The sequence below is a fragment of the Callorhinus ursinus genome, unplaced genomic scaffold, assembly GCF_003265705.2.
Source record: "Callorhinus ursinus isolate GAN/ISIS: 27379988/994484 unplaced genomic scaffold, GSC_fseal_2.0 scaffold8, whole genome shotgun sequence".
Taxonomy (NCBI): Eukaryota; Metazoa; Chordata; class Mammalia; order Carnivora; family Otariidae; genus Callorhinus; species Callorhinus ursinus.
In genome coordinates this window covers 752,277-770,794 of record NW_027397070.1, presented here as the reverse complement: position 1 = coordinate 770,794, position 18,518 = coordinate 752,277, and the positions used below count along the sequence as shown (strand labels likewise).

At 40.0% G+C, this 18,518-nt stretch overlaps 1 long non-coding RNA gene across 2 annotated transcripts; it reads right to left on the bottom strand.

Annotated features, from left to right (window-relative positions):
* Positions 1 to 821: 821 nt before the first annotated feature.
* On the bottom strand, positions 822 to 6,988 carry LOC112822616 (uncharacterized). 2 transcript variants are annotated; one of them, XR_012378925.1, is made up of 4 exons: positions 6,841 to 6,988; positions 6,279 to 6,652; positions 2,693 to 6,163; positions 822 to 2,529 (listed from the first exon to the last, which is right to left on the bottom strand). It is a non-coding gene; the product is annotated as an uncharacterized lncRNA (long non-coding RNA). The 2 variants fall into 2 exon arrangements; XR_012378924.1 differs by having other exon boundaries at positions 2,693 to 6,652.
* Positions 6,989 to 18,518: the final 11,530 nt, after the last annotated feature.

Below are 18,518 nucleotides of genomic sequence, written 5' to 3'. Positions count from 1 at the left end.
GCTCCCCAAGCTCTGGAGGATGCTGCCAAAGAGAACGCTCTTTCTAGCCCACATCCAGAATACTGAGGTGTACCGCTCCCTGGGGAGTGGGGTGCACCTAGCAGAACAGCACCCAGGGCTCTTGGAGGGCAGTAAACCAACATGGACCCTACAAACATTGGCACAGACTCCATAAGGAATCTGCCCATGAGCCACTGGAGATGGCTTGCCAATCATGGTGAAATCCTGAATGTGTCTGGATCAAAGCTATGTACTCACTGCACACTCTGGCTAAAACACTTGTTTTCTTCCACTGCATCAATTCTCATCTAAGTATGATCAAGCATTCAAACCTGTAGGAACTGCACCTTCTCTCTCACTTCTAATTGATTTAAGAAGAAATAAACTTATAATAGAGAAGCATGTTTCCTTCTGACTCCATAATCAGGCTTGGGGGAAATGGACCAATCAAGAGTCATCTTCCTTCTACAGTACAGGAGCTAGTGGTACAAGGAGGGAAAGAATCAAACCCATTGACATATTGGGCTACAGTTCTAACCTCCTTTGGTTAGATATGATAAACTGAATTTGATCTGAGGACTTCCCAGCAAGAGAAAGCCAGTTACCAAATACCCAGCAATCATAACTCAGCTAAGAGGAAGCACTGTCACCCTACCAATTGCCAATTATATCCATCGTTAGTTAAGAAGACTTGGAGGGACCTTGAAAGGAGCCTACCCTTCAGCAGGGGTGGGAGAATGAGGGAATTAAATATTTACTCAATTTGTTTCATTCCATTGATTACTCCGCAGCACTAGAGAAATAATTTTCTAAAATAAAGGTTGTGGTTAATAATGTTTAATTCAGTCATACATGAACATGTGGAGGGAGGTTGGTAGAACCTCATCTCTATGTTAGCCATTAGTCCAAATGCCTTTGTGCAATCTACTAATAATATAAGGTGGCTGATATATGCTTATAAAAGTTTTTCTATATACCTCAGAAAGAAAGTTTTTCATTACAATGATAACAAAATTACAAGTCCAAGAATAAATTGAAAAACCTTCTAACAGCAGAGCATCATTAATAAAAAGAGACATAAAAATGGAAAGAAGCACTATGTTCTCAAACAATTAAATAATCACATATATACTTTAAGGACTTTAATTTTTCACAAATCAATTTATAAATATAATTCAAACAGAAAGCTTAAATTAAAATTATGAGTCAGTAACAGAATTGTCCTTTCCTTCTTTCGTTAACATCGACTGATAACCAATTATGTGGAAAAGTTTTCCTAGGTACTGAAAGTATAGAAATGAATGAAATACAAAATTCTGTCTCCTAAGTTTTATGAGAGAGTTATTATGAACAGATACAGAATTTTATAAATGAGAATAGATTTCTGAGTTTTATCTGAAGCTCATATTGTCAAATCACTCCCTATCTTAATTTCCCTCAAACACACAAATAGTACATACCATCCCTGGGCTCCAAAGGAAAACCTGTGACCTAATTCCTGAGCAAGAAAGTGATCAAAGCACATAGAAATGGTGGTCAGATTTTGCCTGAAATACAGAGTAACCAAATTAAATGAAATTCTATTTAATTAAATACCTCACAAAGGTATTATAATGCACTAATTAAATGAAAACTTAAACATGAAATTAAAACAATGCTGAAGTTTGACATAAAGAATTGGAATGGGGAATGCTCAAATTGAAATCCATAAAGTGAAAAATTCATGAATCTGATTATAATAAAAATAGCTAGAGACCAAAAGAATGTTAACAACATTATATATTACAGAATTATCACATTCATATTTGTACTTTTCATATTTCTATATTTGGCATGTAATATTTTAGATCACAAAAATTAAAAATGCTACTTTTGAAACACAATATTTAAGTGCTCATCCATAAAAAGGACTGTACATTGGTACTAAGGGGTTATTTATAGGACAGTAGTCTCAATGGCAAATGTATAGTTCTTTAAAACCTTAATTTCAAAATAAAACATTACTAGCTCCATTCAAGAATCCATTAAACAACAGTCGTCCAACAAAATGTTCTAACCCTGTCTGGGTCATCTCCATCCTAATAGTCTTATTATATGCCTTTAATGTCTAACACATTAGCTTCCACTTGCAGACAAACAACAGCACAAAAGCTATACTTGAAGGTCTTTGTCAAAGGACAGGGGGCTGCCCCACACCCAGGTTTGAGTGCAGGCAGCAGGTGCCTGGGAAGCAATGTGTGCTTGCTGCACAGAAGTACACAGCTGAGTCTTCAGGCTGGGTGTCTGCGATGTGCAGGGAGAGATGTTTGGCTGTCTTATTCAATAAAACAGTGAGTCTTTGGTCTTCTTTGGTGGCCGTGCTTGAACGAATGTCTATAAGGAGCTGGGGACCTTTTCCAAGCTCTTGCTTATACCAAGGGAAGTAGTCTGAACGACTGTCTGAATAACTGCAGTTGATAACAGAGCTGCTTCCCTGCTGCACACTCAGGGTAGAAGGATGCTGCTCCACCTTCTCTCCTTGGCTGAACCCTGTGCAGAAAGAAAAGGTCAGAGAAAGGAGAAGAGATTCCAGGTTAGTCTGCTTCAGAATTCTCTTCTTCTACACTAACTGAAGGAAACCTGAGTAAAGCCAGTCTTGACTTCTGAAGAATATCCACTAATATAGTCTGGTTCCCATAAACCCTCAACTCACAGTTCAGCTGCAGCCACGAGAATATGATTAAAGCTCCCGTGGATGTCTTCATGGTTCCTCCCAGTTAAGATCAGCTTCAGAATTGCAACCTCCAGCCAGCTCAGCTACTTCTCTTATCAGGCAGTCCCTTCTTTCCTCTAACAGAGTACTTCCCCACATTGTCTACCAGCCAATAAGAAAAAGACCCTACTTCTGCCATAGCCTAGTCAATCAGATGCACTAAAATGAACCCTCCACATGTTCTGCATCAGCACAGGTGCACTGCCGTCTTCTCACTGGGGAAATGCTCTTCTCTTAGCCTGTGTCTCTGAGGGACTCACATGCATCAAGGCAGCAATCAGTCAAGCAAATTATATCTTAGTTCAGGGATGAAGTGCACAGTGAGAATGTGGAGACCAAGAGTTTACCTCTGCACACTACTGAGTCACTGTTAATAAGCTAGAAAGAGGTAGATGCTATTGCTGTTTATTCTAGGATGGGCCAGGTGTACATGTTTGAAATCAGGAAGGAATCGTGATTTACTCCCTTAAGCAAAGAAAATAGAAAACCTTCCCTTTCTGCCAAATCTACCATCCTCAATTGTCTATTATGGAGGAAAAACTATTTCTAAAAGGAACATGGAAGCCAAGGATTAGAGTAAGAGAGAGAAGATCATTTGATATTTCAAATGTCTCTTACCTCAGACTCTGTTCCTCCCACTTGGTCATGCCCATGACCTTGCTATTTATTCCCAGAGGACTGACAATACCAACAATCAAAATGTGGAATCATTAGTCAGTTAAGTTGACTGTGACAAAAGTAAAGGACCAAATCTCAATGATAAGGGAGCTGGGGGTAACTTCCATCAGTTATTACTATTTCGACTATAGGAAACAATTTGACCCAATATTGGACAGTTTGCATAGAGAAATCTGACATGCTTCAAGAAATCTATTTGAATGCTATGTGTCTTATATTCTGCAAAGTATTGAAAGAGAAGAAATTCTGAGAAAACATCAAGCTGCAAACTCAGAAAATATAACCATATGAGTTTATTCTTGAAGTGATTTCATTTTCCCAAATCAAAATAGATGGCATGTCCTCCAATGCAATTACTGAGGAGGGAAAAGGTGTCATTAGGTAATGTTTCTAGGGAAGCCATTTTTAAAAAATGCTTTAACTTTTCATACACATTAGTTTCATGTCTCTGATTTTAATGTTTTAAAGACTTTGTTCTTTTCAACCATCTCAACCAGGTTCAAAGAAAAATGAGGCAGATGTACTGAGGCTTCCAGTGTACCTCGTGCCCCCACACAGGCATAGCCTTCCAACTATCACCTTCCCCGTGACTCTTTCACAATGGATGAGCCTATGCTGCCACATCATGTCACCCAAAGCCCACAGTTTATCTGGGGTTCACTCTTGCTGTTGTACTTTCTATGGGTGTGAACAAATGCATAAGGAATGTATCCACAATTATACTATCAGAGAGTGTAGGTTCACTATACTAAACATGCTCTGTGCTCTATTCATCCCTCCTGCTCCCCTCAACCCTGGCAACCACAATCTTTTCCTCCCTCCATAGTTTTGCCTTTTCCAGAATGTCATAGAATCGGAATCATATCCTATGTAGCCCTTTCAGATGGACTGTATTCACTTAGTAAAATGCATACAAGATTCCCCTATCTCTTCCTGGCTTCATACCTCCTTTCTTTTTAGCAGCAAATCATATTCCGTTGTTTGGATGTAACACCATTTTTTTATTCCTTCACTTATTGAAGGACATGCTGCTTACTTCAGAGTTTTGGTGATTGTGAATAAACTGCTATAAAACACCTGTGTACAAGTGTGTGCGTGGATGTAAGTTTTCAAACCCTTTGGATAAATACTCAGGAAGCCACTGCTGGATCATACAGTTAAGAGTATGTTTAATTGTGTAAGAAACTGCCAAACCACTTTATTGAAATGTCCATGTATACACTTTCATTTTGTAGTAATTTCCTGACAATATTTACTACACCCTTTGCTGCCTGTCAAAGCCCCAGCTAGTCCAAAGCAGGCACAGGTACCACAGGTGGCCCCGCCAATTGCTCAGCTCACAGCTGTGACCCAGAGCCTGAGCCTGCATGTGTCCCTGCCTGTGTCCTGCCGCCCCACATATCTCTCTGCTCAGGCACGTGCTCCTCCCAACTATGGGACTCACTTATACAAGACAAGTACAAAGATAACATTAATATTAATTGCAAGACAGTGATGTCACAGCATTAAACCAAGGGCAGGGTTCCTTGGGAGAGCGGGGGGCTGTGTAACTGCACAGGTCACATGCTCAAGAAGCTGGCTCTGCTCCCAGCTTCAGGGAGTCTGTGCATTTATTTTTTTTAAGATTTTATTTATTTATTTGACAGAGAGATAGAGAGCACAAGTAGGCAGAGAGGCAGGCAGAGGAAAAGGGAGAAGCAGGCTCCCCGCCGAGCAGGGAGCCTGATGCGGGGCTCAATCGCAGGACCCTGGGATCATGACCTGAGCCGAAAGCAGCCACTTAACCGACTGAGCCTCCCAGGCGCCCCAGGGAGTCTGTGCATTTAGCTCCATCTGAATTTTCAGGGGCCCAGTCCTTCCTATCAATGCCCTTTCATCAAAATAAAAAACAAAGCAGGCTGGGTTTCAGTTTGTGCTGGAATCCTTACACATGCAAGTTTCAACTTTGGGTTTGGGGTCAGCAGTCTTTGTCTCTGGCTACAACAGAGAAGGGTTCTTTTAAGGTAGTCCTGGAAGCTTTCTGCTCTCTTTCTCAAACTGGACATGATGTTATAAAATCATGAGTAATAGATTCATTCAAAATGCAAGGAAGAGCAATGATTTTCATGGAACAGAATGAAAATTTCCATGAACTCTCCCACACAAGGTGCTATTTAGAAATAACTGAAATGGATACTTTTCTCAGTGATATATGTCAACACATTGTACAAATTGATCAAGAAAATCATTCAGATTTTGTGATTCTATAGGGCCTCTATATCAGGTATTCAGAGGATAAAGCTCTCATGTCACCTCAGATTCACAAACTTTGGAATAGTATGCTCTAAAATCTTCCCATAATTCGTGCATAAAATAAAAGTACTTATTTACAGAGTATTACATTACTGAAATAGAAAATATATGTAATAAGACAAGTGGAGCGCCTGACTCTCAATAAAATTATTTTATTATATTTGTATTTCCCAGAGTGAAAAAGCTGAACAGAAACTCAAAAAACATACACGTTATCCTTACTATTCTTTGAAAATAAAACCATCTACAGTAACTAAAAAATTCAGTCATCTCTATTTGTTGAAGACCATCTAATTTTCAGAACCTTTTCCATTTGACTACGTACAAATAATTTATATGCTAGCTGCCGGGAGATCTGGTTTCCCAGGGCATTGGCTATGGGCGTCTCAGGCACTTGCTCCAGCGGCTCCATGGTAGAGCTTTTTACCTGCAAAGGACTTTCTGGGAAAGAAAAGAGCAAGAAATGTGAGTGAAGTGACAGCCCTGAGGGGTCTAATTTTAGGAGGAAAAACATGCTGTAACATTAATCTGAATATCTGAAAAATGGAATGCCTGCTTTGGGGACAAATGCCTGCCCCAGGGAAGGGCTGGGGCTGCAGGCCCAGCTGCAGTTTGGGTGCAGGCTGCAGATCACCAGGGAGCACTGTGTCTGCGCCGCACACAGGTAGGTGGCTGAGTCTTCCAGCTGGGAGTCTAGGAGGTGGAGGGTGCTGGACCGTTCCCTAGTATTCACTGTGCAGTTTAACCTTCCACTCTGCTTCATCCCCGAGGTTATGTAAAACAGCCGGGTGAGGCCACTGCCTCCAAAATTCTGTTGGAACCACTGCACACTGTCTGGAGTGCTAGAAAAATTGCACTTCAGAGTAGAGCTGGCTCCCTCCTGGAGGCTCAGGGCTGAAGGGCTCTGCTCCACCTCCATCCCTCTTACCCCTGCGTGGGAAGGGAAAAACAAACACAAGTGATGTCTCTAGGGGGTCATTGATGCAGTTTCCAAATTTGTAAAATATCCTGAGACACACCCCAGAGGATGTAGGACCCTCTAGGAGCTCAGTGTCAGCTCCCCCCACCACTGTGGGCTGTGGACCCCACCCGAGTACCCTGAGAAAATCTATACTCACAGCAAACATGGACCCACAGAAGCCCCAGAAGAGCTCGCCAGCGTCTCTTCATAATTCCTTGTCTAGTTGATGAGGTACTTCTGCCTACCGTGCAGAGTGTAGAGTCTTGGATTCAGAGAAATTGTGTCTTACAGTCATACCGTTCCAACAGAATCACTGAGCACCAATCACACCTCAGCTCTGTCATTTATGGACCTCGAGACTCCACCCACAGTGACCCAGGACACTGCACAGTAATCTCTCCAAAATTGTGCTTGCCAACAGTGCAGGCAGGTAGGGGCAATATTTCCAATATAGGAGGATAAGAGGGGTTTTTTTCTTGAAACACTTTATGTAAGACATGTGTGGGTTAGTGTGTGAGGAAAGGTAAATGATATTTCTAGAAGAGTCAGGGCCCAATGGGGGTTACATAAAACCTTGAAGAATCATAGCGAAGAGTGTCTCCATTCCCCAATTTGCACAGTTTGACAGACAATGTGAGAATTCGATTATATGCAAATACTGATAAAGGAAAACAAACTGATAGCATGCATTTTGTATTGCTGAAGTAACCACAATTTCTTGAAATCAAGACAGTTCTAGAAACCAAGACAGACAGTCACCATCTGCATAGATTATTACTGCAATCAGAATTTGGTTGGCGAAAAATAAATGTCTGCATACTGTCCTCTAACTTTCACCTCTCCACTCCTCCTGTGCAATTCATGGACCCTGCTCACCCACCCAGCTGAGTCTGCCCAGGCCACACATTGCTGGTCACAGTCAATATTGTCCTTTCCATTTCCTTCTCTTTTTCTTCCTTATTTTTTCCTTTCTTCTCCTCTTCAGTCTTGTCCCCTCCACTCTCAGCAGAGATACATAAAAGGTCAGATACCTGGGATTTTGAAATAATTTCAAGACCAGTAAATTTGGGGGATTTTATTCATAACAACTGACAACAGGTAATGGGATGTTTTCTGTTGAGTGTCCATGCTCACAATGCCCAGAAATAATCTTATTCTGCTACCTGTGAAGAATTATCTGCATAATGAATTTCTAGAGACATGGCCTCCAGATGTCTGAAGCTGATATGCAACAGCAGAACTGAAAACCTGAACCGAACTTTACACAAACCCTGCCCCTAACCTTTGCTATCTATAATTGGACTGGCTCACGTGATTTCTGTTCTCTCTTTAACTGTTCAACCCTTGCACCATCAGTCTTTGTTTCTTTTAAGGTCTAGAGTGCCCCCTAGAGGACTGAAGAGGTCAGCAAAGACCACTTCGGACCAAGCCACTCAGCAGAAACAGCCCCCAACCCCATTCATTCCAAACTTTCTGATGAAGGTGATGCAGATGGTCAGAAAAGAAGATACCTGCTTAGATTGACTGGGGATTACAAGTGAACCAAATCCTACTTTTAAAATGGAATTGTACGGAAATTGATATCAGAAAATAATTTGGTAAATCTCACCTTGTGCTCTTTATTTGATTTCATTACCTTAGTTCAAAAGAAATCCGTAATTACTTAATGAGCCTTTAGTTTCAGTGGGATAATTTACTAGATCTAAGAATTTATAAAAGAGTAATGAAATATTATTCAGCAATTTAAAAGAATGAAATCTCACCATTTACAACGACATGGATGGAGCTGGAGAATATAATATTGAGGGAAACAAGTCATCAGAGAAAGGCAAATACTATATGATTTCACTCATGTGGAATTTCAGAAACAAACCAAATAAGGAAAGAGAAAAAATAAGACAGAGAGAGATAAGTCAAGAAACGGACACTTAATTAAACAGAACTGATGGTTACCAGAGGGAGAGGGCTGGGGATGGGTTAAATAGGCGAGGAGATGAAGGAGTGCCCTTGTCCTGATGAGCACTGGGTGTTCTGTGGAAGTGTTGAATCACTGGGTTGTACACCTGAAACTACTATAACACTGTATATTAACTAACTGGAATTTAATAAAAGTGGTAAGTGAGGGGATGAATGAATTTTTTAAAATAATACATAAAAGTGGATAATATACTAGTTTACAGTCTACAGGGGAGGCAAAAATGTATATAACTAATAGAATCAATGAGTAGGACCCTAAGGAGCGTGAAAGGTAAAAACTATCTGATCCCAGAGGAGGTAGAAATGCTTATACTTTGGGTCATTTTACAAAATTTTATGAAGAATGTGATCATTTTCTCTTTTCCCCTTTCTGGTGAAAGAATAGAAGAGAATACACATAAACCTTTATGAGGGCTTTTATGACTTCTAACAATAGGAGGAATTTTGAATATATGAGTTATTAAAAGTAATAAAACATTACCTATAGACTAAAATCCCTTTTATTACCACTCCCAATTCTGGCCCTTTTGTCACTTATTACCCTAAGTCGTTCTTCATCTTGTACGATTGGAGTTGATGTTTCAAGGTGTTTTACTAGATTTCAATAACCAGAAAACGGACAGTATTTTATTTATACTTTGTTATAATACAAATAAACATTTTCGGTATACCTTTCTGTAACTTCCTTTATAAACTCAATAGTAAATTTTGTAGGTCTTAGTATATTAACCCATATACATCCCTTGTACCACTATATTCCATATTGTGGATATACTTGCATTTATACATCCTTTACTCTCCTGAGTAATAGTTAAGATGATTTTTTTAAATATGAATACTACCCTGCAATAAAATGTATTAAGCATTCTTCACTATGAACACGTTTTTCTAGGAGCAGAGACTAGGAAGAACTGAAGGAACAAGCCATGAGCCTACTAGGTGAAAATTACTCCAGGAAAAGGAAAGTCAGGGACAAAGGGCCTGAGGAAGAATGGGGAGAACTTGTTCTGATTATTGTGTTGGATGGTTTTTTTTTTCTATTATTTTTCTTAATGTGCATCGCAACTGTAGTTTATCAGCTCTTTTGGTGAACTCTTTCTGAAATTACTGTCCTGATAGGAACATAAGTGACAGTTTGCTCCAGCTAGACACTGAGGTTTTCTAAATATAGTAAATCAGCAAGAGAAAAAACACACCCAAGGAAAAGGAGTGGTATATAAGAGGAGAAAATGTTACAAAATAAAATTAGACATATAAAAATTGTACACACTTGCACAAGCACAAACACACACAATGTAAGGATACTTGTCATTAGAACAGAAAGAAAATTCTACCAGTGCAACAGAAGACAGCCTAGAAAAATAAAGAAGGAAACAAAAGCATATGAAGCAAAACCAAAATATTAGAAATGACTTCAAATACATCAATAATGAAAACATTGATAAAAAGAAATTATTGGATCGAACCAAAATTTTAAAATCTTGCTACATATTGCTTAGGAGACAAACCTAAAAGAAAACAGCCCAGAAAGATGAGCAGATAGGATGGGATTTTACTGCTGCCTCTGTGTGCAAAGACTAAAGATCCCTCTTCGCCTGCCAACGCCACCACACCCACCAGAGAGATCCCAAGGAATGTCAGTTCTGCTGAAAAAGAACTCAAAGCTGTCTGAGAGAACACCTAGCTAGCAAACTAAGGGAACTCCTGCAAAGGGAAGATCTAAGAAAGGAAAGACAGAGGTTAAAAAATTTAATATTCCAATAGAAAAGAGAACAGAAAAGAGAAGAAAACTGGAAGAAATGAAATACCAAGAAGAAACTGAGATTTACAGAAAAGGATGAAAGTAAAATTAAGCAAATCCCACATCTTGATAGAGCACAGGATAAAAACGAGTGTGAATAACAGCTTCCACATTTTCATCAGTGGTGCCTCAAGTCTCCATTCTTTCACAACTGGGAATGCTTTAAGAACAATTGAAAGTGCACAATTCTAATTCCTCTAAAAACACATTAAGAGAAGTTAAGAAACCATCACCAAAATTGTGTATAATCGTTCTCTGCACAAGAAATCAAGTGCAAATTTGCATCAAGGGAGACTTCAACTCTCTTGTTTACGAACATCACACTTATTTACTAGGAGGGTCAATTGTAGTATCTTATTAAATGAAATGTATCACAAAAAGCAATCTTGGAGTCATACCTACACATACAAATATCTTAAACTTTTTAACAATATATCTTTTATATGTTTCAGTGCATTGTTTCCTAAATAAAAGTGTTCCTTTGTCTTAGATACCCCCCTAGGAACTATGTATGAAGGTCTAATATCCCAACAAAAGATTCCCACTTACAGCTCAAGGAACTAGGAAAAGAATAAAGTAAGCCCAAGGTCTTCAGAAGGAGTGAAATAACAAAGATTACTGCAGAAATAGCAAAACAATAGAAAAAGTAACAAACTAAGAGTTTTTTGTTTGTTTATTCTTTTAGAGAAAGAGAGTACATGCCAGCTAGGGTGAGGGGCAGAGGAAGAGGGAGAGAGGTTATCTTAAGCCGGCTCTGAGCTCAGCCTTGAGCCCAGCAAGGCTGAATCTCATGACCCTGAGATCATGACCTGAGCCCAGATCAAGAGTTGGACGCTTAACCCACTTAGCCACCCAGACACCCCTAAAAGTTATTTTTTTTTGAAAAGAGAGCACTTGTGAATTATCATTGATGAGAAATCTAAAGCCCACAGAACAGAAGGAAAAATTAACACTGGGGACTACATCAAACTGAAAAGCGCAGTACAGTAAAGAAAACAATCAGCAGCATCAAAAGTCATCCTACAGAGGGGAGAAAATATTTGCAAACCACATATATGATAAGGGGTTAATATCCAAACTATAAAGGGAACTCCTATAACAAAAATTTTTTTAAAACCACTAATAACAATAAAAAATTTTAAAACATAAAAAAACAAATAAAAATAAAAAACCACTAATAAGCCAATTAAAAGCAGTCTAGGGACTAGAATAGACATTTCTTTAAATAGACATTCAGGGCGCCTGGGTGGCTCAGTTGGTTAAGCGACTGCCTTCGGCTCAGGTCATGATCCTGGAGTCCCGGGATCGAGTCCCGCATCGGGCTCCCTGCTCAGCGGGGAGTCTGCTTCTCCCTCTGACCCTCTTCCCTCTCGTGCTCTCTATCTCTCATTCTCTCTCTCTCTCAAATAAATAAAATCTTTTAAAAAAATAAATAAATAAATAAATAAATAGACATTCAAATGGCCAACAAGCATGTGAGAAAATACTCAATGTCACTGATCATCAGGACAATGCAAATCAAAGCCCCAGTGAAATATCACCTCGCACTGTCATGCAATTATGTGAAAATGGACATTCTTATTATGTATTCCACTATTTAAAATGTTGGCAATAGCGGGGCGCCTGGATGGCTCAGTCGTTAAGCATTTGCCTTCGGCTCATGTCATGATCCGAGGGTCCTGGGATCGAGCCCCGCATCGGGCTCCCTGCTCGGCGGGAAGCCTGCTTCTCCCTCTCTCACTCCCCCTGCTTGTGTTCCTTCTCTCGCTGTGTCTCTCTCTGTCAAATAAATAAATAAAATCTTTAAAAAAAATAAAATAAAATAAAATAAAATAAAATAAAATGTTGGCACTAGCCACAACTTAACAGTGACAGAAAAAAGAACATACTTTAAACATGTGTAATTTTCTAGCTTCTTTTTTTTATTTTTTATTGTTATGTTAATCACCATACATTACATCTTTAGTTTTTGAGGTAGTGTTCCATGATTCATTGTTTGTGCATAACACCCAGTGCTCCACGCAGAACGTGCCCTCTTTAATACCCATCACCAGGCTCACCGATCCCCCCACCCCCCTCCCCTCTAGAACCCTCAGTGTGTTTCTCGGAGTCCATCGTCTCTCACGGTTCGTCAGACATGCTCTTATCTCTTCTCTGACAATCTATGATCAAAGTTATCATCCCGCCATAATCTCTGGCTGCTATAGGATCTTGGAGTACGATTATTTGGTAGATTCAGATAAACCCGACTGACCTTCTGATCCTCTTCATAATGGTTAATGGCCTGCACAAGCATGGTGTCAGCATTTCAAGGGAAAACAGTAAACACTATATTTAATTTTCCTATATTACAACATCCAGGGATGCAGAGGGAAAATGCCCAAGGTAGGAGAACCTTCATTAAACAGATCCTAGGTTTTTGACATGGTTACTATTGCTATTTCCAAAAGATAGAAATATCACTCTAGCTTCTTCTTAATAATGATTATCTCAATGTATTTGCCAGTACTTTTACAATAAATTCTCTGATATCATCCATACTTTATACATTTAAAAAATTGATGGCTATTATCAAAAACACAAAATGCAAGCATTGTCGAGAATGTGAAGAGGTCGGAACACTTGCACACTCTTGGTGGGAATGCACAATGGTACAACCATGGAAAACAGTATAGAGGTTCTTCAAAAAGTTAAAAGTAGAACTACCATATGATCTAAAAATCCCACTTCTGAGTATTTATCAAAAAGAATTGAGGGGCCCCTGGATGGCTCAGTCAGTTAAACATCTGACTCTTGATACGGAATCAGGTCATAATCTCAGTGTCCTGAGATGGAGCCCATGGTAGGCTCTCTGCTGAGCGTGGAGCCTGCTTAAGATTCTCTCTCTCCCTTTGGCCCTCTCCACCCCCAACTCACTCTCTCTCTTTCTCTCCCTCTCAAAAAAAAAAAAAAAGAGGGGCGCCTGGGTGGCTCAGTCAGTTCAGTGTCTGCCTTTGGCTCAGGGGGTTATGATCTCAGGGTCGTGGGATCAAGCCCTACATCAGGCTCCTTGCTCAATGGGGAGTCTGCTTCTCCCTATCCCTCTGCTGCCCCCTGTTTGTGCTTGTTCTTTCCCTGTGTATGTGTCAAATGGATGAATAAAACCTTTTTTTAAAATTTGAAATCAGGATCTTGAAGAGATATTAAGCACTCGTATGTTCATTACAGCACTGTTCACAATAGCCAACTAGGGAAACAACTTGAATGTCCAACAACAGATGAATGGATAAAGAAAATGTGGTATATACATAAAATGTAGTACTATTCAGCCTTAAAAAGAAAAAAAAAAGGAAATCCTGCAATATGCAAGCATGTGGATGAATCTTGAGGACATTATGCTAACTGAAATCAGCCGGTCACATTAAGACAAATAATGTATGATTCCACTTAAATGTGGTATCTAAAATAGTCAAACACTGGCAGATCCGGTCCTGAGTACGAGCAATGGCGCCCTTCAGGGTTAAGACCCAGCCCGGACCCCACAGCCCAGGAGCCAGCAAGAAGTGTTCCCTTTCCAGGAGTTGGCTCCTTATGCACACTCAGCAGTCCTGGTGTAAGTTTAAGCACTTTCTGAAGCCATCAGTGCTTCACGTAGAGGCACGTCTGCTGGAAAAGATTTTCGGTCCAAGCAGAGTCCTCCTCCCGGGATTCGAGCGGGAGTTCAAAGTCCTACTCCAAATGAGAAAGCGCAACTCCGAGGGCAAGGTTGAAATCTTCATCATGGGGAGACGCCGGTACCGCAAGCGTGCCAAAAGGCTGATTCGCTTTTTGGCCGTGAAGCCGCGAAGGAAGCCGTGCGAAGGCACAATGATGCTCAGCCTGGAAACCATGAAGTCTCTTGAAAAAGAGAATGTTCATTCCAGTGCTCTCCTCTCCACCACAGTGATGAGCAGCCTGGATGAAGCCATGCAGTCACTGGAAATAAGTCAGGAGACTGTCCAGGAACCTGTTACCAAAACAGTGTGATTTTTGTGATTAGAATCTTAGTGCAAGGGGTTCAGTCTGGGTCAGGAGCCTTACCCTTAGAGCCCATTCTGTACTCTGCCTTTGTTCCTGTGGCTAAGGGGAAATAAGTATTGTTAGTGGTCTACACACCTTTTTCCTTGCTAAACAAATAGACAGTTGTTTAAAGATTCAAACATGAGTTATAATAAAAAATAAACTTTAAAAAACATATATAGATAGAGATTAGTATTGTCAAGAAAGGCAATCTTGCTTTGCATGCTCCAAGAAGGGAAAGAGCTAAGAATTAACAAATGGTTGGTTCTGCTTTTTCACAGTGTTTCGTACTAGGTGGGTATAGCTAGGACCTTTAATGTTCCAGGGAGCTTTTGTAGATAAGGAAGAACTTTACTGTTTATTCTTTCATTAATGCTAATTTTGAAAAAAAATGTTACATTGATATTAAACAAGCTTTATAAACCCAAAAAAATAAATAAAAAATAAAATAGTCAAACACTGTAATATATGGTGATTAACATAACAATAAAAAATTTTTAAAAAATTAAAATAAAATAGTCAAACACATAGAATCAAAGAGTGAATCAAAGAAGAGATAGCCATGGACTCTGGGGATGGGGTAATGGGGAGTTAATGATCCATGAGCAAGATGAAAGAATAGAGAGTTGCTGTAAAACATTGTACCCATAGCCGACAATCATGTATTGTACACTTAAAAATTTAAGAGGTTCTTTCTAGAGGGTAGGGGGGTGGGGGGATGGGTTAGCCTGGTGATGGGTATTGAGGAGGGCACGTTTTGCATGGTGCACTGGGTGTTATGAACAAACAATGAATCATGGAACACTGCATCAAAAACTAATGATGTAATATATGGTGATTAACATAACAATAAAAAATTTAAAAAAAAAATTTAAGAGGTTCTATCTCATGGTAAGTGTTCTTTACATGTTACAAATTAAATTTTAAAAAAATAAGACACTGCAGGTCTCACCTGTTAAAATGGCAAAAATCTAAAACACTAACACCACCAAATGCTGGTGTTAAAAACTCAGAAATAGCCCAGGTCAATCTAATGAATTTCGCCAAAATAGTAATTAGTAAAAGTGTCATGTTGCACACATCAAAAGGGGAGCTCATGAACTGGGAGCACTCAAACCAAAATACGGAATGAGGCTAAGCGGTATATTGTGCTTCTCCCTCTCCCACTCCCCCTGCTTGTGTTCCCTCTCTCGCTGTGTCTCTCTCTGTCAAATAAATAAATAAAATCTTTAAAAAAAAAAAAAAGAAAGAAAGAAAGCAGTTTGTATAGTGAGAAGACCAGGAGTGTATCTTCTTCACAGTGGTTGGTTACAACGTCAGAGAGTTGCTGTAAACGATATCAGAAATTGGTCAGTGGGTACCTCACATCAAACTCAAGAAACAGTTTGTTTCGTTAATGATTTCCAGAAGAACAGCAAAAAAAATGATGCAGGTCAAGGAGTCTTGCAAAATAAGCTAAATTAAGCTTTATTTGTCTGACTAAACTAGTTTTGTCTGCCCAGGGAATTTTCCTTTTTAAGAAATATTTATTTATTTATTTGTTTGTTTGTTTGTTTTAGAGAGGGGAGGGACTGGCAGAAGAAGAGGGAGAGAGTGTCTTAAGCAGATGGCAATGAGCACTGAGCACAGAGCATGCTGCAGGGCTCCATCTCACGACCTGAGCCGAAACCAAGTTAGAAGCTTAACCATCCGTGCCACCCAGGCACCCTGCCCAGGGAATTTTCAAGGCTGGTCTATTTGTTTTTTATTTTACATCAGTAAGGATGTCCAGCAACAGGAAACCTCATTCGTGGCTGATGGGAATGCACAATGGTACAGCCACATTGGAACACAGGAGTATCTGCTTCCTACACAACTAAACATATTCCTACTGTATAATCTAGCGATGACAATCCTTGGTATTTACCCAAATCACTGGAAAACTGCCTACACAAAAACCTGCACAAAATAGTTTATAGAAATTTTATTCATGATTGCAGAAACAAGAAAGCAACCAAGATGTCCTCAGTAGAAGAAAGGGTGAGTAAACTATGGTACAGCCAGACAAGGGAATCTTACTCAGTGCAAAAAAGAAATGAGCTACTATGCCATGAAGTTCTTAAAAGAAAGCCAAACTGGTGAGAAAAAAAAACAAAAAGCTTAGTAATGCACAAGATTTGGGGGAAATTATTTTTAATATTTTTACTTATTTACTTGACAGAGAGAGAGAGAGCACAAGCAGGGGGAGCACGAGAGGGAGAAGCAGGCTCCCCGCTGAGCAGGGAGCCCCTGTGGGACTCGATCCCAGGACCCTGGGATCATGACCTGAGCCGAAGGCAGATGCTTAACAACTGAGCCACCCAGGCTCCCCTCTGCTGGGTTTAGAAGTGATCCATGCTTCTTATAAAGGACCGTGGAGTACATGGTTGCTCTGTGACTTAGAAATTTTCTCAGTCAGTCCACTTATTTTAGTTCCCTCCACCCCAATACCCTTAACACAGGCACACACATGCACACACAAGCACACACCCATGCACGCACACACCAATGCTGGCAACACCATCTTCCTCAATTATCCAAAAATATGTGGTGCTTCTTTTCCCTGACCCTTTCTGGAGGGCACGGCACACACTGAGGTGCTTCCACAGTAGGCCCAGGTTTCTCTTAAGCTAGTCTTTCATGCAAGTTTGCCCCTATCCACATAGAGCTCATTTTCTAAAATTGGTTGATGTCACTGTCTGCTGAGAGCTTCTTTTCTCTTTCTCTTTGTGTTTGCAGCTTTCTACCCTTTGGGATGTCATTACTATCTTTTAAATAGAGTTTTAGAGAATTCAAGAGATAAACGCATATTATTAAAGTGGGTTAAAAATTGGATTTTTTTAGAGATTATATTTTTAAGTAATCTCTACACCCACCATGGGGCTCAAATTTACAACCATGAGATCTGGAGTCACAGCTCTACTAACAGAGGCAGCCAGGCACCCCCCCTAAGTCCAACATTTTATCCAAATGTCTGAGGAAAACTCTTATCATATACTCTTTTGACTTGTTTAAAGTATATTTTCACATGCATTTATATTTACACAGGTTTCAAAATAAAATTTACATTTTAAACTAATTAAATAAAAAATTACTTTAAACAAAGAACATAACAAATATAATAGGGAATGTATTAATATTCTGATCATAGCTCATTCATAAACTCTGCAGATGAGGAGATGATAATTAAAGAAGATAGCAACAATATTGACAAAGTCTTGCACTGCAACACAGACATTGCTTTTTCTATTATTTTTTGCACAACTTCACTGACTCCCATACATTCTCCCAGTCCCATGATTTGTGGCTCTCTGTGAGAGGTTGTAAAACAGGAGTTAGAGAAATCTATAGGATTTCCCTCCCAGTGTCCCCTATCGATCTATATTGTTAGGAAACATCAGTGCAAGAGCATTTTGTCTCACCGTATTTCCTGGGCACTGAGAACGATCTCACTTGAGTTCCTACTGTCAGAAAGCCAACTGATCTATCTAACTGGCCAGGACATGAGCCACTTCCTCCATTCTGTTTCTGCCCACACCCCTTCATGTTGAATATCAGCCTGAGTCGCCACCTGATTCACTAGAAAAGAAACCAGGGCAGAGGTCACTGGCCTCTCTTTTCCTTGCTCAGGTTCATGTGTTCCTCCTCCGTTCTTCCCTTCCCTTCTTTCTCTACTAAAACGTGGTTTCGGGCTGAAGTTCTCCCATCACCTCTCCTGTCGTACTCTGTCAGGAAGACACTGGGCAGAGGCCACCTTCTCAGGCAAACTGTGCGTTTCTAAAAGTGTCATAAGACACAGCAATACCCACCAGGGTGCCCTGAACAACATGTGGGGCTGGACGTTCACTACAAGGATGAGCAAGAATCACTTCACTGTTACATGGTTTTATCTTGAAATTACTTATGCCCTGGCTGAGGAACTCTTGGCATCAAACTGTTCTCAATGTCACTAGGGAACAGCTGGTGTTGGGGGATGTTACTTCTGGTTCCTATGCTCTGAT